The 24,230-nt window shown below is 37.7% G+C and overlaps 1 protein-coding gene and 1 non-coding gene across 2 annotated transcripts in view; both read right to left on the reverse strand.

Annotated features, from left to right (window-relative positions):
• The window catches only part of IL1RAPL2 (interleukin 1 receptor accessory protein like 2), an 809,106-nt gene that overhangs the window by 479,357 nt on the left and 305,519 nt on the right, over nt 1-24,230 (reverse strand). The gene's annotated exons all lie outside the window — the stretch shown is intronic.
• Nucleotides 16,027-16,133, reverse strand: LOC116662324. Its single transcript, XR_004318360.1, has one exon. It is a non-coding gene; the product is annotated as a U6 spliceosomal RNA (small nuclear RNA).

The raw sequence follows: 24,230 nt of genomic DNA on the forward strand, positions 1-24,230 counted from the left end.
AGATGCCAGATTTAGGGACCAAAGCCATCAGCACTGAATGTGCGTGCCCTAAGGTATAAGAAAATCAAGGCAATAAGTGTTTGGTGGTAAGATTAAGAGAAGAAAAAGAATGAGACAGAAGCTAAAGAGCACAGAAGGGCAAACCAATAATTTTGGTGTAATGAGGCTCTCACGTATCACATGCAGACATCGCTGAGTTGTATGGTTTAGTGATTAAGGGTGTAGATACGAATGTCAGGCTGGCCGAGTTCATATCCCAGGTCTGCCACTTTGAACCTGTGCAAAACTGGACAATTTATTTAACCCTTCCCCCATGATTCACTTTCCTCATATATAAATTGAATATAATGAAAAGCAAATCTACCTGACTGGCTTGTTGTCAGAATTAAATAAGATGGTGATCATCATTACTACATGATCCAGTTCATATCAGGGCCCTTTACAAAGCTATCTTTGCAATACACTTGCTTAGAAGGACTCCAACTTGGGAGAATTATTCAAAATCAACCCTGGTGTTAATGTGTGTTGAAAGAGGACTAACATACAGATGTCAAGTTGTCTCAGAGTCCAGCTAAGCTAAATAAACAAAACAACTGATTAAGTTATATTTGTGATGTTCAGAATTTGAGAAGTCTTCTGTTTAGACTTGTAAATGTCCTCGAATTGTGCCCATGTAAGCTACATATGAAGAGTCAGGATTCTGTATATAATCTCTAACATGTATGATGTTTTAAATGAATTACAGGGTACATAAAATGCCTCATTTAATTTGATCAGAGAATTGAGTAACAAATGAAGTAGTTGTCGCTATACAATGGCTCCTTAGAATAATGCTGTAGCTAGTAACAAAAATGTGCCTTGTTATTTTTATGGGCCATAGAACACATTCAGTGAACTATGAATAGGATGATAGTCAACCAGCTGAAAATTGTATCTTTTGCACGATGAATTGTACACACTCACAGTCAGCAGTATATACCTGAAAAGATAATTTTTTTCTAGGAGTCAAAATTTGTCATGTAATCATATAGCCCATTTTATGATACTTTGAAATAACACAAGCTCTGGTCCTATCCCAATTTCATTATTTATGTTCATTATCTTACCCTCACCCCCAATAGTCAGTGAAATTGAGGGAGTAGAGTTTCCCTTCTACTTGAATTGTCCTGTCCACTAAGATAAATCTGCAGATTTTCAAAAAACTTCTATATCATAAATATGCCCATAGAATGGATACCATTTTGGTTATTGTAATCTCTCTTTCTCTCTCCCTGCTTACCCTCTCCCCCTACTTTTTCTACTAGAATAAAGTCTTGATTAGCCATATCACAATTAAGAGAACTCTCAACTCATGATTTGAATACTCAGAAAAGGAAGTGGCAAGTCACATGGAGACCAAAATCATATCAGTAATTTCATTAAAAATACTTCTAGAGAATGAATGAAGAGATCAGTGCAGTTCAGTTCAACCTCCTAAACCATCTCCATCAATGACTATGGACATTGTTCACTGATGTTCAAAGCAGTTGTCTAGACACACTGGGCACCATATTTGCATAATAAAGTTGCTGAAGAACACTACAAGAGCTCTCATCATTATTCAAAGTTTATTTCAATTTGATTAACTTTTTATTAAGACAGGGAAGGAGACAATTTAGAAAAATTTCCAATAATTTGAAATCTAAAGCAAACTTTGTTTTAATTATATATCATTGTTTCAATCTCTTTAGAAATGCACTTGATACATATTTCCGCTAAAAATACAGTGATGTTCTCTGTTTCTCCACAAATGTAGCATATTCCTATCATTTGATTCTTTTGTCATTTTCTCACATTTCAAGACAGGTCAAGGAAATAGTGTGGTGAATGGTTTAAGCTGTCTGTCACCTGTTGTGATTTACTTCAACATTTGGCTGCTACATTAATATTACAAGTGTTATTTCTAAGTGCATAACCATAAAGGTAATTTATTAAGATTCATGACAGATTGAGTGCCAAAGCCTGGGCCATTACAGAGGAACCAACCAACAAAAGAAGTGCTTTTTAATATCCATGAAAGGCAAACCACTTAGTTCCTTCCCTTAAGGCTGAGCAGCCTGAGAACTGTCAGCTCAGTCCGGTCTGAGACAGACAGCAGATCTTCTACTGAGGCAGCTGTTCATTTACTCAAAGGAATGAAGATGTTTAACAAGATCAAGCAGTAAAGAAATGTCAAAAAGAATGCATCGTGTAGCGAAAAGAGGACACCTGGGGGCCCTTTAAACAAGCAGTTTCTAGCTCCAGTGAAATATTTGAACACATGGATTTTTAACCCTCGATGAGCCTGGTGAAAACAGATCTAGCTGGGACGTGCCTTGGGCTTCAGGACCCTGACTGTAGAGGCTGCTCCTCCTTGCTATCTCTCTGCCACCAGGGCAGACAAGAGTTAAATGTTGAACTCTGACCCAATTACCAAAGACAGAAGCTAAAATCAAGTCCTGACAGCATATTGTGTCTTTTGATCATAGTGTTAAGATGTTTTAGTGCTGAGTTAATTAAATAGCATTGGATTTAATTGTGTTTTGACATGATTTCCCTGCTTGGCTGGTGATTCTTTATTGATGTCAAACCTACGGATGCCTGAGTGTCTTCATTTCATGTATTTTACTGTGAAGTAAAGGCAAATAGAACAAAAGCCTAGATTTTGAAAGGAATGCGTGTTAACTGATAAAACTTTAAATTCATGTAAACCTGGGCTTCCTTTTCACCTCATCCAGATACCACAGGATCTCCTTTCTACAAAGAACAATATAGTATCATTATTAAAATTTAAACTGAGTTTTTAAAATAATTAAACACACATTTGAATTGTGATTTACCATTTGCATAGTGCTTTCACATACATGTCACCATTTGCTCTCCACAACATTACGAGGTAGGTATTACTATTTACCCCCATTTTATAGATGAGGAAACTATAGCACAGAACAGTTAAGCAATATACTCAGGGTCATGTACCTAGTAAGTGGCAGAGGTATAAATTGAATCAAATGCTAAGTCTACTGCTCTTTCTCCCCTATTTCTGCTACTTTTTACAGATTTTGCAGATGTTCTAGTTAAGGGCTTTCATTATGTTCCTTTTTCCTGGTCCTCGGGTCCCTCAAGTGAAATTTCACTCTATGGGGACCATGCATAAAGATATATCTTAAATACATATTTGTTATTTAAAAAATACGATTCCATAGATGCTGTCACATACACACACACAGAGAGAGAAAAGAAAAGGGCTTCAGACTAAAAGAGCAGTGTGGTTTGTTGTCTTTAAATTTTCCATCTCTGAGAAGTTGGCTTCTGTGGCTGTCATCTTTTCATTCCTCATGAATACAGTTTTTTTTTTCCTGCCTCACAGAGAGAGCTAAAGACCATGTATATCAAGTGACCTATGATAATTTTCTTGCTAATCAAGGAAACTTTCTTTTAAGAATGTCTTAGATTCAGGGAGAAACTCAAGCCCATTAGTGTATATGAAACAGCAACTCAGAACTCTCTTTAAGGGTAAATTACATATCAGTATCTTACCCACCCTCACAGGATTGTAGAATTCTTTGCACCAAAACAGGTTTCCTAGATTCCAATAAAATATTAAGTAAATTTAAGAAGAAAATATCGGTTTTATGAAATTATGGGATGACACATTCATAGCATACTACTTATAAAATCCAAATAACACATTTCAAATAAATTCTTTTGTATACTGTCAACCCACTGCTGCTGTTCAGGTGTGAAATAAAATATATTTTCCATCAGAATTGTAATTTGTACAGTGTCTTGAGAAGGAAAAAACTTGTTATAATTCATCACTGACTTTTCAATAAGCAAAAACAAAACAAAAACAAAAAAAACAATTACCTCATTACATGGGGCTTATAAACATGAGACTACACTGCTTTGATTACTTTCAAGGCAGAAAAAGGCAAATTCCTTTAACAATTAGGTTTGTTTACTGATTTGGAAGGTGGGAGAGGCAATGCCTTCCTCCTCCCACTATCATAAGGGAACACAGTAGATACTTGTGTTCCTATAGAAGTCTGGAGTCTTAGTATAAAAGTGAAGTAGCGATTTCACCTCAAGGTATGTGCCCAAGAGAAATAAAAACATATGTGCACACAAAAAATGCATACATGAGTATTCACAGCAGTTTTATTCACAATAGCCAAAAAGTGGAAACAGCCCAACTGTCCATAAGTAGATGAGTGAATAAATAAATGTGACATATCCATACAATGAAATACTATTAACCGAAAAAAAAAAAAAAGGAATGATGTTCTGTTACAAGCTACAACATGGATGAGGTTTGAAAACATTGTGCTAAGTTGAAAGAGGCCTTAAAATCCACATATACAATTCCATTTGTATGAATTATCCCGAATAGTCTGAGAGACAGAAAACAGATTTAGTGGTCACCTAGGAATGGTTTGGGAGGGGAGGCATGGCTATTCTAAAATGTTCTAAAATTGAATGTAGTAATGGTTGCACAACTCTGTGAATATGCTGAAGACCACTGAATTGTACAATTTCAGTGGCTGCATTGTGTAGTGTATGAATTATAGCTCAATAAATCTGTTGTCTTTAAAAAAAATAAGTGAACAAGAAGACAGGCAGGCTGGCTTCAGAAATACCATTTACAAATATGAGATTTGTGTCTCATCTCATATTTGTCGTCAGATAAGATAATTTAGAAAACTCTAGGCTGCTGAGACAGAAGGAATGGGAGGGACTGAGACTCCTCTCCCACTCTCTCCTTGACTAGGGCTGGAGGCTACTTTCTCAGACTTCTTAAGGAACAGGAAGGAGAGGCCCTGTGAAGGCCTAGAGTACAACTTCAGACCCAGAAGAACAGGGCATGAAATCATTACAGGAGGGAATGTAACCCCCTTGAACCAAGCAAGATTAAAGGGAGAGCAGGAGATACCTAGTTTGCAGCAAGTAGCAGAAGAGGATCAATATGACCTACAGTCCAGAATGGATTTCTCAGGCAGGAGAGGTACTCTAGTCTTAGTAGCAAAGATGACATCAGCGCAGGTTGGATCACTGTGGTAGACTCAGGCCTCCAAAAGAAGTGACCAGACTGCCACAGGGACAAAGTGGGGTACATCCTACACCTCTCAAATACTCAGAAGCAGATTAAAAGGAAGCAATGAGTACCTAGTGAATCTGTTTAATGTTTGAAATCTGAGTCTGCTGGGCCATCTCTGCAGTTGGGTGATTTTGAATCGAAGAAAGTTGACCAAAACTAATGCTATTCTTCTTTGTAAATAATCTCCACTCTGACAGTTCCTCACTAATCTGCCTTCTTCTGTGCACTGAACTACTGCAGAAGAATTCTAGGGGACTTAGGAAACAAAGGGAACAGAGGAAGGCTGAAGTAGAAAAGTGCAGGGTCCTGGCTTTGACCGGAAGTGCTCTCAGTCATCTCTCATTTGACATATACAAAATCAGTCATAATGCAACTCCTCAGTTTAATATTTTAGGGTTCATAAAGCAGCTTACTATCTCAGTTTAATATCCACCATAGTGACCACTATTTAAAGGACTTCAGAGTTCTTCTGACAGACTCACAGGCATAGAAGACAAACTTATGGTTACCAGGAGCGAAAGGGGGTAAATAGGGAGTTCTGGATTTGCAGATACTAACTACTATATATAAAATAGATAGATGGCAAGGTCCCACTGTACAGCACAGGGAACTATATTCACTACCTTGTAATAGCCTATAATGAAAAAGAATATGAAAAGGAATACGTATATGTATATATAACTGAATCACTATGCTGTACACCAGAAACTAACACAACACTGTAAATCAACTATACTTCAAAAAAAAAAAGAGTTCTTCTGCCTTCAGGAGGTTGGTTTGGTGTTGGAAGAGCAGAAATTAGGTTTCACTTAACCAGGGATTTGCTGATCCATTCTCTCTAAAATAAGAATTGGGTTCAACAAACACTTATTGAACACCCCTTCGCAGCCAGGCTTTTTATAAGGTGTTGGGGACACAGAACAAAATGAAACATGACCTTCACCTTTAGAGACATTCACAGCTATTCTCTACGGTATTATGGGGGGGGGGGAATTATGGGATGCTTTGGGAGCACGGAGAGGTTCCTCCCTAGCTTGGACTGACAGAGAAGGTGTGGGGATGTAGTCAGTGAACAAATCTCTGAGCAAAGTCTTAAGAGATAAACAAGAAATCATTCAGTCATTCAATCGTCCAACCAGTACAATTTTAGCAGCTACTATGTTTCAGCTCCGTGGGAGGTGCTGGCAATGGGAAGCTGGCCAGAGAATGAGAAAAAGAATGTTCCTGGTATAGGAAAAAATTGTGAACAAAGACAGGGAGGCATCAAACCATAGAGGGTCCACAGGGAAAGCAGAAAGCACTCTGTAAGACTAGAAAGCAAAGTGAGAAGACGGTGCGTGATAGTGAGAGATACCTAAGAGGTGCTAAGGCCCAGTCCTAAAGGATATTAACTGTGCCAAGGAGCCAAAATTTTATCCTGTAAACAATGGGGGGCCACTGAAGGTTTAAGTAGGGTATACGAGTTTGAAAAACACCACTCTGGCTGCAGAGCAGACGGTGAATGTGAGGGATATACATTTGGGAATCTACTGAAAAAGAAGTTGAGTAAGGACAATGGCATGAGTAGATAGATTATACTCTTCTCAAGAAGACCCCAGGCACTGGCCCTTTCCTCCCCCTTGGGCCCCCAAACTTAATCTATCTTAGGCCCTACCCCTTAGAGGCTGACTGGTAGTGAGGCTAACCTCTAACAACCTAACTAGTACAGAGGAGCTAACAGCTGACACTGGTTTAATGCGCAGCCCTCCTAAGATTTGCATCTTAAGTTTCAACTGTGTGTGATTAAAAGGAGTGAAAACAAAGGACAAAATGTTTTAGCCAAGAATCTCCCAATATTGCTGGTAAGTCATTTCATTTACTCATCATAGGGAGATGGAAGGAAGAACATAGAAAAGTGAAAAAGAACCCAGAGAAAGAAAGTGTTGCTAATGATGACGTACTGGTGTCAGCAGGTGGTCACTTCCATCAAGCGGGGAAAGAGAAGAAAGCCAGGTGCACAGGGAAGGTTGGCAGGAGCAAATAGTGAGGCAAAGAAACAGAGGAAAACCACAGCTCACACACCCTCCACCTCCGGATGTCGCAAGGAGACTCTCTGGCAGTGATCTTTTGCGTATAGGAAGTATACTAAGAGAACTAAGTATTCTGAATAAAAGGATCTCTATGTGCAAAAATAGAAGAATCCCACATACTGGAAATGTCTTCTAAAAGTCACAGATTTAAACAACTCTCACTGAAGCTGCAGAGGGACGGTTTCCTCCCCTTCCTCCCCCACCCTGTGCCTAATGATGGAAAAAACACAGCAGCCAGGAAGGACCTCTCCAACAAGAAGTGGAAGATGAAATGAGCCCGGGTGAATGAAGTGGAAATTGGTGGAAAAATGAACAGGACAAAACATTATTCCTGTTTAAGTGATGAGGAAAAAATGAGACACCTGGGAAATAGAACAAAGCGCAATAAGATCTGCGAGTAGATAAAAATAAAGGTAGTTACATGAGTACTGCAAAGCCCCCTTCAAAGGTGCAATTTGTCTTCGCTAAAGTGTTGTGCTCATATAGGACTATTGGGATACAGATGAAGACTAAAGAGAAAATCTGAATGTCAAAATCCTTCAGTGATCAGCTCAATTCTTTTTTTTTCCCGAAGTTGGGGGAAAAGAACACATCTGAGAGAAACAGGAAGCAACTTCAGGGTAAAGAGAATTTGTTCTTTCTCTTATGAACTCAGTGATGAAAGCAGTCATTTCTCTTATTTTGTGTGATGTGCTGGGTTGGAAAACAAAGAACCGGTATTTGAGCTTGCATTTGACAGTGTAATAAATCCAATTATAATCATTTGCATATTAAAGGCATTATTATTACTTCGTGGCAAATATTTCCAACAAGATTGAATTGAAAAGAATCCCTCCTCCCAAGCAGACCACACATGCTTTTGTAGGGTTTGACATCATCTCAAACCATGCTGTGTCAAACTGTCAAATTCAGGAATTCTCCAAAGCTACCACCGATCTCATTCTAACCTCTTTTAAGACTCGTTTGATGCCACATAATTGAAAATAACCATTGGTTGTGATGTGTTAATTTTATGCAAGGAAAATAACAGGGTACTGATTTTATACTTTCAGCCAACTACTTTTGGGGGAAAACTGTACAAAATTTTCACTCTCTATGACAGTTTGCCTTAGGCTACATAACCCTTTATAATGTCACTTTGGGGCCCTATTTAAACCCGAATATCCTGAACTATGGCATCCAAAATGATGAGATCTGAGGTTTCCTTTCTCTGAGACATAGTAGCTTGCCTTAGGTACTGCACACAAAAATTGTAACCTAATTTATCTTGACTTACAAACTTAAGATGGGAAAAGGATTCTATCTCTCTGTCACTTTCTCTTTCTAACCTACCGTATCACTGGTTATTTCCACTTGACATCCCTTAAGTGACCTGTAGAGATAAACCTCATCATTCAAAGGCTTGCAACACTCAAAGCCTTCTAACCTAATGTTCGCCTGTGGGTTTCAGATACTTCTTCCTGTCTATCTGGGGTATTTCAATAAATTATATATAGTCCGTAGCTTAAAATCTAAATGAAAGATGTAGCTTAGACGGAACCCTGGAAAACAAAGTGAAAAGTTAATGAGATATAAATTAGTAACAGCTAAAGCTTTCCCTTAAAGAAAAGATTATTGATTTTAAAGAATGTTCTAATGAAAAAGAATGGCACTCATTTAGGCTTGGCCTGAGATACATCATAGATTCATTTATATGAAAAATGAGGATGTGGATCCCAGGGAAGGGACTTTGCATTCTGGCTGGGTCACTCCCCTGTAACCTCTTTTTAGGCCAATTAGGTTGGAGGATTTTCTAACTGCTGTTTTGGGTCTCATGATATCTGATGCCCCTCCACGTCACTTGCACTTCTTTATACACCCACGTCCACTTCTCACACCACTAATGTTAATTTATTCCACAGTTGGCTTTCTTTAAAATACATTCCTCTCATGAACATAATTTTATATTACAATCCCACATTAGCATTTGCTATCAAACATCTGAAATTGCTCCTTTAATCCTTCAAAGCTTCCACCTAAGATTAAAAACTCTTCCATAAAGCCTTCTTAGGGTGTTAGCATTCTCATATTCACTTACACTTTGGGAAAGTCTACTCCATGAGTATTGTATCAGTTCGGTTTGCAATTGGTTTTGAGCAGTAACAAAACTCAAATTCAGTGGATGGAACAAAAGGGTTTTTCTTTTCTCTCTCACACATAATATAAAAAGGCCAGAGGTAAGCATTCCAGGACTGGGACAGCTCCTTCACAATGTCTCATCAACATTCCAGGTTCATTATATCCTTATACACTATCCTTGACATTTGATTTTCATCCTTGTGCTTGTCATTTCACGGTCCCAGGATGGCTGCTTCACCTCCAGCCTAATAAGGTCTGCATTCTAGTCAAGAATGGAAGGAAAGCAGGAAGAGGTAGTGCCTAGTCTCAGTATATGAGCCATTGGGCAGAAAATTATCACACAACCACCATAGTTGCAAGTGATTCTGAGAAGGCAAGTTGCTGTCAAGAATAAAATTGAGCTTCTTAGAAAGATGAAGAGTAGAATGACTACTGAGATTTCAGTAGCATTTTCTGCTACAGTGTTTTTCAGTCATGTTAAATGTGACTATGATCTATTCCCTAATTAAACTCTAACCTCTCTGAGATCACAGGTCATTAATTAAGTGTATTTCTTCTATATCCTCCTTGTCCCATTGCCATACTTGAACCATTCCGTGTCTGATTGTAATTGAATGAACCTAGTAGGCAGCTCTACCACACGTCCTCTTCTACCACTTAGATGACATCTCTCTGTGTCAATATGAGTCTCATCTATAAAAAGAGACAGCAAGCAACATTTATCATGTTTAAACAGCTGGAGTAACATTAGATGATGGTTTGGCTACTTTTTTTCTACCAAATAAATTCCATCCACTTAGTTAGCATTTGAGACCCTTTCCAATCTAGTCTCTTTCTATCGACCTCTCTTGCTTTATTATCCACTTCACCCTTCCATATTCCATTCCCTTCCTCAAACTCAACTCCTTACTGTTATAAATTTCATTGGTAAATGACTTATTTTGTGTACTGTGCTCAGGTGAACAATGAAAAGACAAACAAGCAATGACAGAAACAACAAAAAAACCCTGGCACTTAAATTTCTCTCTGTACTTGGTGTCCTTTCACCATATTTCACATCCCAATTCTTCTATGTTTTCCATAAAATATTTTCTGCTTAGGCACAATCATGTGAGTATGTGGGTATTGGGAGAGGGGACAGGATGAAGTGTCATGCACATATAATCTCTTTCCAGTCTTAACCCTCATGTACAGTAAGGGTTCTTTTTAGCACCATAGACAAAGTTATATACCACAGATTATCAATAGTAGCAATAAATTTATATTTGTCTTTATATTGCTCCAATATAAATCATTTAAAAGCATTTAACTTTATCTCTGTGGAAGTCTAAAAGATCCAGCATGGATCCAGGAAGGAGAATCTCACAGGCTTCCACCATATGGACCACTAGCATGATGGAGCCAGGACTCTGGGGAGAGGGCAGAGGACTGGAAAGGGGAGGAAGAAAGGTACTCCCAAGTGCTAATTTGAGGCTGACTTTCTATGGGCTACAAAGTCAAGAAATGCTGTATACCATCCTGTGGTCTATAAGTATATTTGTATTTAGCTACTAATGAAAATGTGTTATTTCTATAACAGAATGTGCCTTTTTAGACATGGTAGACCCTAACAGTAGAGTTATGTAGGTCAGGTTTTTAACCTCAGTAAATGGCAGCTACTCTTCTAGTTCCCAAGCCCCAGCTGAGTGATTTCTTCCTCTAACTTTTCATAGCACCTTGTGCCTATATCTCTTTATTGATGATTTTCATTTTTCTCCTTCTTATAGTTATGCCATTGGATTATAAATACCTCAGTGGCAGGTGTTACCTAATTTAACCTCACAAACTCTGCAAGTTCTCCTAGTAGTACCTCAAAGACAGTAGGTGCTCCTTTTTTTTTTTTCTAACCCACATCCCCTCTTTTTTGGTGCTCCATGGTTGAATGAAAGAATGAAAAAATAAATGCTTACTTTATTCAAAATAATATTTGAACCATCTAAATGGATTTTCTTGCTGGTCAGTGGGGGCATTAGGGAAGAGTAAAAGGGATGACTTAATACTAGTTGCTGTCATATGCACAGGTAGACAGTTACCTTTTAATTCCACAAGGACTTACTGTGAACAACTGTATCACATTCTCCTCACCCCTGGGGAGACTGTATTGAGGCAGGTAATGCCACAAGTTTCAAATAGAAAATTCACAGAAAACAGTGCAAGCAAACATCTTTTCAATATCAAAATGTGTGTATCCAATTAAGTATTATGAGTATAAATGTAGAGCTTTACATTTGATAAAATTTAATACCTATCAGAAAAACTCATCTCCTATATCCTTGAAGCCTATAAAAGTCAGTACAGTAGGAAAAAAAACAGATAATTATTTTTTAGTTACTGCCTTGACATCAAAATAATAGACCCATACAGATTATAGAGATGGGGCCTAAATGAGACTAAAAAAGGTAAGATTTTAACCAGCAAGTGCAACAAGTATCTTTAATTAAAACCACCTGACCAAAACAAACAAACCAAAATGAAAAGAACAAACCCTCAATCACCTTGATTAAAATGTATGGCCAGGTTTTTTCTTCCAGTGAAATCCATCACAGACCTGCATTTGAACTGTCCAGGAGCAGGAAAAAAGTACCAATTTTTTGCTTTCATTTCTTGCTTTGTTATTTAATATCACTGCTGTTCTCACTTGCTCACACACAGAAAAAGAGTTCTGTGGTCACTGTGGCACTCATAGCTCTCTAGGGGCCTCCGATCACTTAATCTGTCAAATAGTTATTCCTGCTCATTGCTTTAGAACAGTACTTCCGATAGAACTTTCTGCAGTGGTGAGACTGATCTGTCTCTGTGCTTTCCAATATAGTAGTGCTCAGCCACATGTAGCTATTGAGCATTTGAAATGTAGCCAGCTTGACTAAGGAACTTTTTAATTGAATTGAATTTTAATTCACTTACATCTAAATAGACACCTGTGGTGATTGCATTGGAGAGCACCACTCTAGAATGTGGAGAAAGACAGGCCTCTTCTTCTAGTGCTGGCCAGTCTCACTACCTGCCTCAGGCCACCTAGCAATCCACCCTCTCCATTCATCAAGGTTCTCCTCCTGTAAGTCTTCATTCATTCTCCCACTAGAAAGTGCACAATGATTCCCATACCATATTCCTAATTTGGTTTCCTTCGCAGTGCAGGGAACGGCTCTGGATGGGGGGGACTACTCTATCCAAGTCTATATAGCTTTATCTCTGCCCAAGATCGCTCCATGCCCAGGCATAAGAAAACCTAGCAGGATATTCTAATTTGGCCCTACTGCCCTCCCGCCCATCTCCCTTTCATTTACAAGTTAACTTAAAAGTTGATCTCTCCAGAAAATTCCCCCACATAATCCTGCCTATTCTCTATACCTCTTCTGCCAATCTCTTGCTTTTGTATGCAGTGCACACAGTGATCAATGATGCGAGGGGGGCGGGGTTAGAAGAAAATGAGAATTTATTGTCACAACCTACTGTCAACTAAATTATTGAGATAATACTGCAGTTTTCTGAAGATGGCTTCAGTTCTTCCAAAGAACCTGAATATACACCATGAGCAAATTTGATAACTCTTTAGAGTCAATTAGTACATGTAAATAAACACTATACTTGAACACAGCCTCCTTAACAGTGTGACTCACTATAGCCATTTAAGTGCTCATTTATTTCATCACATTTGTGCACTGCATGTAGCAGAGGGTGACAGGAAACACAGATCGCATCTGCTAATGCCTCTGTAAATGCTATTTACTGCACCCATTTGCAACTGCCCAAAAAGGAGGGTTTAGGAGAAATAGACAATAAAGGTCAAAGTAATAAGCAAAATCAGTATTAGGGGAAATCTAATATAAGCCTGGGCCTTATTACAGTTGTGGGCTGTAGAAAAAAGTCTATATCATTTCCTGAAGCCAGCTGGATCAATGTGAATAAATACTATCCTAATGAAAGCTCCTTTCAATAAGAAAACATTAACCTGGATGCATATTCAGGTGCAGTGAATAATCATCTTGTTAGCACTCGACTACATTTGATAATGCACGAAGTCGCAAAACACTACCCTCCCTAATGCTTGTGGTTAGTCTTCATTCCATGCTTTATTTGACATACATGAAGCTGATTCCATCAAAGCTGATGATACTGCCTTCTAGACCCACTGGGGAACTCTCTCTCCCAGGCCTCACTGTGGTGGCCATCCCAAAGAAATGCTAAAGAGTAGAGCTTCTTCCAAATCCATAGCTTGAGTTTTTGGAACCTCTGCTTAAAGTTTCAGTAGAGCGGAATAACAAGTAATTAAAAACCCTAAACCCCTCCTGACAGTGCACAAAGGCGGTAGTCTTTAGCAGGACCTGGTCATCTGCATAAAACATCTTCTTGTGGAAGATTATAAAAGGTAACTATTTCCCAAGCTTCCTCTGAAACCCCTAAATTAGAGCAATAACAAAATAACAACTTTTTCATATTATAAGATCAGCAAATAATTTTTGAGCATTTATGTGCCTATCCCTGTGCAGTTACTGAAGATTACAAATATGATTAAAGATACAGCTCACATATGCAAGGACCTTACAGTTTAATCCTCTGCTCCAGATCTACTATCATGTATTAGTAATGTCAAAAATATTTATTTAGCAATTATCTGTAATATTGCAAAATGAGGCTTTCTGTATCATGTAGTCTGCAAAGGGATAATGAAATGCTTGGATGGCATAAAGATCTGCTTTTAAAATTCTACTTGTATTTTAATCTAGATAAACAACCAAGTAATTTGGTGTTTTGCCAGCCTTTGAAAGAAACTCAGTAACAGTAACATATGTGTTTATAAGAGGCTCCTACAAACACCCCCAAATCATTTAATGACTGCTTTAACTGCTGAACCACCAGTCACCAACTATAGCTCACGAGAACAAGTGAAATAAAAGCACCAAGAGGACATCACTCATGCGACTGTATCCCACAGGGTATGGCAAGGCATGCTTATTTAATATATTAAATAGTAACTGCCACTACCTGGAGATGTTTGTTACCCAGACGACGGCATGGGCAAACAGCACCAATAGTACCAAGTGAGGGATCCACTTTTTAGCTCAGAATCCAAGATATGACTTTTCCAAAGCGGCACCTCTCTTTTTCTGCCCAGTCTTGACCCCAATCAGCAGAACAAGTCAGGTAGAAAGACTGGAGAGATAACAAACTCCAGTTGGAGAGGCAGGGAAATAGCAATTTCACAGTAATTTCTGAAGTTATGGACCTAGAATGCAGGGTCTTACAAGACTAAAAAAAGGCAGAGATTAGACTGAGTGGGCTAGGTACAAATACAGGGCACACACAAGAAGACTCATACTTGGCCAGGAATAGCCAGATCCCTTCTGAAGAGTCAAAGGAGGCTGACATTAGAATTTGTTGTGTAGCCTTGTAAAATGTATATAGTCCCCATTACACAGTGTGGGGCCTCACAATTACCAACTCATTATTGTTCTTAAAATCTCCCCTGCCACCCCCTCAGATAAGAAGCCCCAGCAGGTACTATTAAATACCTGATCTAGTGAATCCTACTTGGCTATTAGAATCACAGTATTGATACCAGAGTGGGAAAAACCAAGCAAACTAAGCCCTTGGATAATTCTGTCTGTAAGCATACTGAAGAGAGGGACACTGTCTTACTCATCACTGTATCTCTAGAACTTAGAGCAGTGTCCCTCACATAATAGGCAATCAATAAATATTTGCTGAATGAATGAATGTGCAACACATTAAACTGGGTCAATGACATGGAGCCAGGTGGGTGGGAGTCCATGGTATGGCTGTGTCTACATGAAACTACTTTTCCTACAATTTTGATATTAATTGACCAGAAATTTCATTCAAATTGTTGGCCAATTCCAATTCCATCAGAAAAGACGTTGAATTCAATTTGCTCATTAGATTGATCAAGTAATTAATTTGACTGGATCAACTTTGGATTATTCTTGCATCACAGGTAAATGTTTACAGTTAATAAAAGCTGTCAGTGGCATCAGAAATCACCCAAGCTGAAGAATTCAATCAGAAAATGGAAATAAAATGCAGTCAGAGATTAGCAACACAATTTTACAAACACTAGGCTATCGCAGATCTCAAACACATAGAAAAGTGGTAGAATGTCTCATTTTCTGAAAAGAATATATCTACAGGTCTTTCTGTGATGGTAGAGTATAAATAAAAATATCATTTGAAATTATTTGATTGTTGGTCCTGAGAGAAAATTTATATGAAAGAAACTTGGGGTGTATACACACACACAGGTGTAGAATCCATTATTTAAAATTCTAAAATTAAGAGTAGATAAAATGAGTTGGCTATTGGTACATTGTTTTCACCATACAGAAAACATTAAAGTTGAATTGCCGTAAGTTGAAAGTACATTTAAATATTTGCATATAACTTTCTATTTAACAAAAGTTAGGAGTTAGAGGGAAAAGAAACAATGCTAAACTGTTAGAAATCATAGTCTATTGAAGATCAATAAAAATAACATTAAATTTCTTGCTAAAATCATGAAGATCAGTGGGGAAATAGCATTTGATTCAGAGATTTTATTTACACACAATATTTCCATTAATGTCTTATCTTTTAATTGAAGTTTGGTTGATTTACAATGTTGTATTAATTTCTGGTGTGCAGCATCGTGATTCAGTCATATATATATTCTCTTTCATATTCTTTTTAAAAAATATGGAACACTTCACGAATTTGCATGTAATCCTTGTGCAGGGGCCATGCTAATCTTCTCTGTATCTTTCCAATTTTAGTATATGTGCTGCCAAAGCGAGCACTGTTTCCAGTAATGTCTTTACTGAGCAAAATGAATTCTACCTCCATTTCAATATCTTAGTAGATTTTTAAATACTTACAAATTTCTTTAGATTTGTGAACTTGTGGATGTTTAAAAAAAAAAAAGAAACAATGGTGGTGATTCTGATGCTCAACCAGCGCCAGTGAAATAGGGAGAGCAATGTAACTTCATAGAAACATTTTTATTGAACAAACTTCAACTCCACAAGGAACTGTACACATATCACGCTTTTAGCTGATTCAAGTTTCCTATGTTCAGAGCAGCAGTTTTTACCCATTGCTTTTTCCCATATTGATTTCAATTAAGTTTCACCTCTGAGAACCCAAGAAACTTCAAATTGTGCTCTTCTCCCCCTAATGAGTTTGCCCAAAATGTCTTCTCTCTGCTATAATCACAGTACAGGGAATACAAGAAACAGCATGACCTATTCTTAGTAAATATTCTGAGACTTTAATTCTTTCTTTTACATATATCTGTAGCAAAAATGCTTTCCTAGCTTTCCTTATGGGATAACGTTTTATGAGGCAAGTCAAGGGTTTGGGAAAGGAAGCAGGATGGGAAGCCAGCCAAGCACATCGTCCTCTTGCCTTGGCCATCTTCCTGTTGCAGCTGGTTATCCGAAGGCTGGGCAGTGTGCAAAAATAGCATGCTGGAATGGTTAAATTCTTGCTTGTGTTTTCTCCCTGGAAACCTATTTTTTTAAAGAACCTTGAATTCTGCATTGATTATTATTATTATAAAGACCCTTACTGACTTTTAAATGCTGAAATTATCTTAATTGAACCTTTTTAAGAAGACGCAACTTACCCACCATTTTGAACAAAGCATACAAAGGCTAATGACATTTGACAGCATTTTGGTTGGATTTCCAACTGTGATTTTCTTTTGATTAAAATAAATAAATAAATGGTGGAGCACCAAGTTTGTCACCTGACCATTGTTAAAGCTGACATTTCCAAAACAACTATGCTAATATGACATTTTCCTTTTTTTCCTTGGTAGTTTGGTGTGATCTGACAGTGAACCAAGAGGACTTCCTTTGAAACCTTTGGTATTTGACCAAGTGCCACCTATACATCAGTTGCTTTCAAACTATTGTCAGTTTCCTGTCTCCTTGTCATAAATGAAAGGAATAGGCTGCTTTAAAACTTCAGCATATTCCCCATCCCCTGAACTGTGAGTAGCACAGACCAGAGACTGGTTTAAAAGAAATGCAAAGTCCTTTAATAAAAAACACAGCTGTGGTTACGGTGAAGCCAATTGCTTTTTAGCATGTCTACCTACTTGGGCTTTTCCTTTATTCCCCCCTGGAGATTAGAAATAATTTAACAATGCAGAAATTTCCACTCATAAGCTACCATGTACCTCTTTCTGACCGTTAGCTGTCCTTTGTAAATAAAATTCATGCAACATCACTAACTCCACAAACGAATTTTGAAAGGCTAGTTGCTTTCCATGGGAAGTTCAAGAAATAAATACCTGCTCAATTTGGAGAAAGATTATATTAGCATTTGACTGGAAGAACTAAACTAATTTATAGGAGAAGTCAGCAAATTATGGCCCTTGGGCCAAATCTGGCCTGCTGCCTGTTTTTGTAATGGTTTATGAGCGAAGAATGGTTTTTACAGTTTAATTTTAAATGGTCTTAAAACCAAATTAATAATACTTTATGATGTGAAAATTGAAAATTCTGTGTCCATAGCCATGATCATTTGTATGTATATATGTATATATATACACACACACACACGGCTGTTACACATATATCATATATTACTCTTTCTCATGATACAACGGTGGTTGAGTAGTTGTGACAGAGACCAGATGGCCCACAAAGCCTAAACTATTTACTACCTGGCCCTTCACAGAATAAAAGTTTCCTTAACCTGGTCTAGAATCATATTTAATTAGGGAAAAACAGCTACTTTTTCCCTATATAAAGCAGTAAAAAATACCTCTCTCAAACATTTAGGCCTTGGTAGAATTGAGGATACTTTTTGAAAACAAAAATTCCCATAAGGACAAATGAAACTCTAACCAGAATAACTTTTGAGCTCCAGCTCTCCCACTAATTCCCTGTGCGAATTTAGCCACACCACCTTCCCTTTCTTGACTTTCTTTACCTATCTTTAAAACCCAAAGGCTACATAAAATAATTTCTCTGGTCCTTCTCAAAATCTAAGATTTTCTTCTCCTTTTTTAAAATTTCTTATTTACATTAAAAAAATATCATCCACTTTACTGAAGAACTCACCACAGGGTTTCTGTATTTAGTAACTTCTTCCTGCTAAGGTACTTGCGTATTTATGTTAAGTACTTGACTGATAAAGTTAAGGGGTATGCTATTAGAGATCTATCAGAAATACATAATGGCAGCTACTGAAATGATGATGAAAGTCAATGTGAAAAGGAATTCAAGTAACAGAAATTAGACTTGCATGTGAGTTTTCTAGGATATATATATATATATATATATATACACACACATATTATTCAACTAAAATTAATTTTTATGTTAAACTCACATTCTGTTTTGGTCCACTGACTATGTAGCAGTGTAGGACTTTTCTACCTCAAGTGTGGTCTGTGGACCAGCAATATTTGTATCCCCTGGGAGCTTGTTAGAAATGCAGAAAATCAAGCCCCATCCCAGACCTACTGAATCAGCATCTGCAGTTGAGCAAGATTTCCAGGTAATTCCTATGACTATTAAAGTTTGAGAAGCACTGGTGTAGGACAGTACTTCTGAGACAGTGGGCTGTGGTGCATCAGAACCACCCGGAAGAGGGGGAGGGTAGAGCTCAGTGGTAGAGCACATGCTTAGCATGTATGAGAGCCTGGGTTCAATCCCCAGTACAAACAAACAATACAACAAATACCAATCCCCCCCCCCCAAAAAAGAATCACATAGAGGTGCTAAAGAAATGTGCATATTGCTTGATCCTGACTCTAGATCTTTTGAATCTGAATCTCTTCAATGAGATCTGAAAATCAGTTTCTTTTAAAGCACTCCAGTAATTCTTATGCATAATACTATTCGAGAAGCACTGGAGTAGTGGTTAAGAATGTCAATTCTTTTTAGTGGAACATTCCTAGTTTTCTTAGTTAATAGCTCTGTTATATCACGTTACTTAGCCAATTTGATTCTCAATTTTGTCACCTGTAAAATAGGGATAAAAAAATACTTCCCTACCTTATAGGTTTTTGTGAAGATTGAACTACAGAATGAACGTGTCTGGCATACAGTAAGCACTCAGTACACACTAGCTACTTCTAATTTGATCAGAATTGTCATCATTCCCACTACCACCACCACCATCAGGAGTGGGGAAAGATTAAGCTGAATATGTAGGTGGGAGGATAAGAGATCATGTGGGGTCTTGTTTCCAAACAAATCAGCTTGTAATTTAATCTGCACACATTGGAGAACCATTGAAGGTTTTGAAGAAGAGGCCTTATCCAAGCTTTGATGAACTTGGTTTTGGAGAATGGTGAGGGAGTCTAGACCAGAAGGATCACTGAGTTTTCAATGGGCTTGTGCTTTCCAGTTGCATTCTAAAAACTCTAATCCTAACCATCATCAGTATGTAGGTTAGATTGTAATTGATCTGGGGCTCAGATATACCTAATCAGCAATTTCAGAGTGACCTGCGACTTGGAATGACCTCTAGATCTAAAACTCCTGAGGTCTTTCTAGTCAGTCAAATCAATCACACTGGCTAAGTGTCAGCAGTGGGATGAAGACAAAAATCAAAATCTTAAGAGGAAGCCATAATTTAATGGAGACAAAAAATGCACAGAACTAAGCATGATCACAGAAGAGATATATGTTTAATTGAAAAGAATTAAATGTGTGGCAAAAATAACAGCACAAGGAAAACTTAAATGCACTGAGATTGTTCTATCCCTCCCTAGTCTGGACTCAGAGCTCTAAAACTTCTACTCTTGCCAAATTATCAAACTGACACTCTTGCTCTGTGAACACACTTAGTTTTGTACTGTGCCTGATATTAAACAAAATCCATGTATGTCCTTAAGGAGATTACAATTCATTTATAGAACTAAGGCCTACATACAAGAAATCACTAGAGGGCAATGGAAGACAGACTAGAAACCAGTGCTAGACGAGGTGGCTTAGGGCAATAGCAGGAAGAGATGTGGGAGTCGGAAAATATATAGAATCTGAAGCAGAAGTAAAAACAAGGTGGGTCAGCAACATTATGAAATGTATGGAGTCAGGAAAACACTGTAAGAATGGTTGAATAAATTATGATACACTCACACGATACAACAAAACTACAAAGTAATTTTAAAAATAATGGGTTAGACTTACTAGCTTACTTGGAGAGATTTCCAAGATGTACCATTAAATTAGAAGGCAGAGTATGTAGCATAATTTTTAGAGCAGGCAGGTAGCTAGATATGATCAGAGAAAGGGAGATACAGGCCAAATGGCAGGAAACCACACATCTTGTGAACAACGGGGGTCCTTGGGCAGACAGAGAAAAGCAGGAACCTCCGGCATGATGAGAAACCATATATTTTGGGTTGACAATTGTCCTGGGACAAGACAGGAATCTTCATCATCGGAATGTAATTTTTCACTCATTATACCCCCATCCAAATGTAACCTTTAGCTTATCATGCCCTCATCCAAGTTCTCGATCAAGACTAAATAAGGACCAAAAAAAAAAAAAAAAATCCCACCTCCCTGGAGGTGGGATGATCAGGAAAGAGGACCCAAACCCCTCTCCGCCAATGAGTATTCTGCCCATTCACTTTTACACGCATATAACCAGCTTGCCAAAGAAACTGGGGGCAGCTACCCACCTGGGTATGCTCGCTCTCCCCTTGAGAGCATGCTCTCTGTCCCTTAATAAATCCTTGCTTTGCTTTCTCGACCTCCTTGTCTCGTTTCTGAATTCCTTCTGGGGTGAGACAAGAACTTGCTCTCTGATAACATAATCTCACTTGTGTAAAACAAACAAAATCTCCTCTGTGTGTGCTTATGTAGAGAAAGTTATGTAAGGATATATACCAGCTTGTAAATACTGGTTTGAGGGTAGTGGTAGGTAGGTGGTCTGCACTCATGCTCAAACTAGGCACTAAAAGTCCTCAGTTACATAATCTATTCAGGGTATAATGCATGCACCTACATGTAAAACAGAATAATAATAAACTATGATAAGTATATTGAACAATATTTGCTTAACACTTTGGGGCAGAAGAACTTAGCAGTATACTTCATCCTTTGCTGGAATGAAAAAAATCCATCTCCAAGGCTGTCAGTCTTTCAAATATTCAAACTACTGGTTGGGAAAAAAAGTTATTGGTTTCTAAGTGCTTTATAACTTCACTGATTACCTTGTCCTTATCTGAGATCTATTCAAATGCATTCAGCAATTAAATTCCTTTCCTTGCTTGCTCCTTTGGGAGTCTCTATAATGTACATGTAAAAAGTGGAAGAAAATCACCAGACGCAATTTTTCAACAGAAAAAAAGGAGACAATGATGATGAAACTTTAGCTAATGTTCATAGCTCTTTGCCATACTGTAATTAATTTCCAACTCTCAACATTTCTGGGCAAAATATCAAAGGTCACAGAGGGGAGGGTTATGCTCATTATTATATGTGGTAATGCCCTTCTGGCAGAACCTTGCGGCAATACCTGATCAACTTGGGAAGAGTACTGAGTCTCTGGTATGTTGCCTTGTTGTATTTGTTACTAAGGAAATATCCTTTCCTGCCTAGTCATCTGCAATGAGAACTAAGATGAAGAGAATTGTTTTTACAATTAAAATTTTTGGCCTATTTCAGAACTTGCTATAATCAACTCCAGCCAGGAAAAATAACACTTTCACCTCTCTAACAAATGGCTAAATGAGGAGCTTATTTAATCCTTAGCAAAAACAAAAACAAAAAAACACAAAAAAACAAGAAATATCGCAGTAAAACTGCATTGACACCACGAGCTTGGAATTTGTAAAAATTCAGGAAGGAACCCTGATGAAGTTTGCTTTTCAACATATGCAGGAAGGAAAACACAAACATACCAAACACATGAATGGTGGTCATAAGTTTACATGGTCAATATCCAGTGTCAACTATGTATGTTTGCCAGCATGATTCCATGTGGGCATTCTCATGACCAATGAATACTGAGACATATTCCCTATAGAGAGGGGCCAGATCAGGGAGAAAACTGTGGATATAATCTCTATTCTCCAAATAACTTCTTACAACTGATCCCTTGCATAAAACTTCCCAGACAGCAGCTAGTCAGGGTTACATGCTAGGTCAATAGGTAAGTCTGCCAGTTCCCATTTGATGTCATCAAATATGTGAAACATTGTCCTGTGGAAAAATAAAGTAAACTTATCCTGCGTAGCTACAGAGGGTTAACTAGGACCAAGTACAGAAAAATTATAGGGAGGCAGGATTTGAGTCAATATTAAAGAAGAACTTTTCAATAACAGAATACACTGCCTACAAAAACAGCATGTTCACTGTCTTTGCAGAGGGATATGACCAGAAGATTTCCTACAGTGGGTGGGAGCTTGAACTACATAGTTTCTAAGTTCTTTCTAATTCCAAAATTCTATTTTGTAGGACTACATTTAACCTACTTGAGAGAACGAACTTTACGTACCTTGTAAATACCTACTGAGAAAAAAAAGCAATAAACTATTATTATCTATTTTTAAATGCAATCAAGGAATATCTACTTGGAAACAGTTTCTGTTAGTTTAGTTGGAATTTCTGTGCTTGCGTGAAAAAAAGCATGTTCCTTCAAAAATATTTTGCTATTTTTTCTGGCCTTCCTCCCATGCGATACCTGTCACTATAATCACCATTCAGCCAGAATTAGTGAGTAAAGAGTTAGCACATGACTTTGAGAAAAATGGATAAGCACTGAAGAAGCTTGCAAGGTTAGGATGATTCAATGACTTTTCAAAACATTAAGCTTTCCCCCCAACAAATTAGCAAGCTTAGTGCCTTAGTATACATTCTACACACATTTCTATAGCACCTTCTGTCTGCCAGGCACTGTGCTAAAATATGGAAATGGACAAAGGAAAACAAAACAGACACAAACCCCTTCCTTCTTGGAATTTATAACATTAACCATTGTAACTTTAGTGAGGAAACATATTTGTGTTTAACAAACAGTATCCCCTATTCTAAATGCCCAGACAATAATGACAAGCAGCTGGAAGAGAAAGTAACCCAAGCTATTATGTCACAGGAACAAAGACTACTGAGACTGTCCTTAGGTAAACATATGACTGTTTAAGGTGTGGGGTGCATTACAAAATTATTCTTTAAGTAAAACTAAGTAAATAAATAAATCAAGATTATGCATTTAAGAGTTATAAAAATATACTCTGAACATTTTATTCAAAATTTACACACGTCGCTGTGACTAACGTAATGAACAACCAAGTCTTTCAAAGCAGGTGAAAAATTCAAAGAGAAATTCAAAGGAGGGAAAAACAGAAATAGACACATCTGCTTTTAATAAAATAATTTTAAAGGATGATAATAAAATGAGGCCATCAGTAGGCATAGGTAGAGTTTACTTCAAATAAATAAGTTTGTGACTCATATAATCTTGACACTTAGACCTTGTAATCTGAGGTCTGTGGATGGGCTTCACAAGTCTTTATATCCCCTGAAAATGTATGTAAAACCATGTGTATATGTGCGTTGTTCCTCTGTGGAAATATTTCATAATTTTCTCCAGATTCTCAGAAATGGCCTATGAGCTGCTCTACTCCCCTCTCCTACTCCCACTGCAAAGTTTAAAAAAAATCACTGTTTTAAAAGGAAGCATGGCAAGAGATCCCCAGAAAGGCAAGATGGGCTATTGGCAGCATAAAGGCTTTGTAGTACAGGAATAATGACTAGTTAAGCACTTTAGCAAAGTGCCAGGGCTCTTACGAGCCAATTTACAAATGATGGGAAGTGAAAGTTGTGCCTTTAAAAAAACTTGAAATTGTCCTGATGATGCCACATTTAGATACATGATTAATAGGAGTGAAGTTGATGAGAATTTTCTGTCTCCAAAAGAAACCA

This window comes from Camelus ferus, chromosome X, assembly GCF_009834535.1.
Source record: "Camelus ferus isolate YT-003-E chromosome X, BCGSAC_Cfer_1.0, whole genome shotgun sequence".
Lineage (NCBI taxonomy): Eukaryota > Metazoa > Chordata > Mammalia > Artiodactyla > Camelidae > Camelus > Camelus ferus.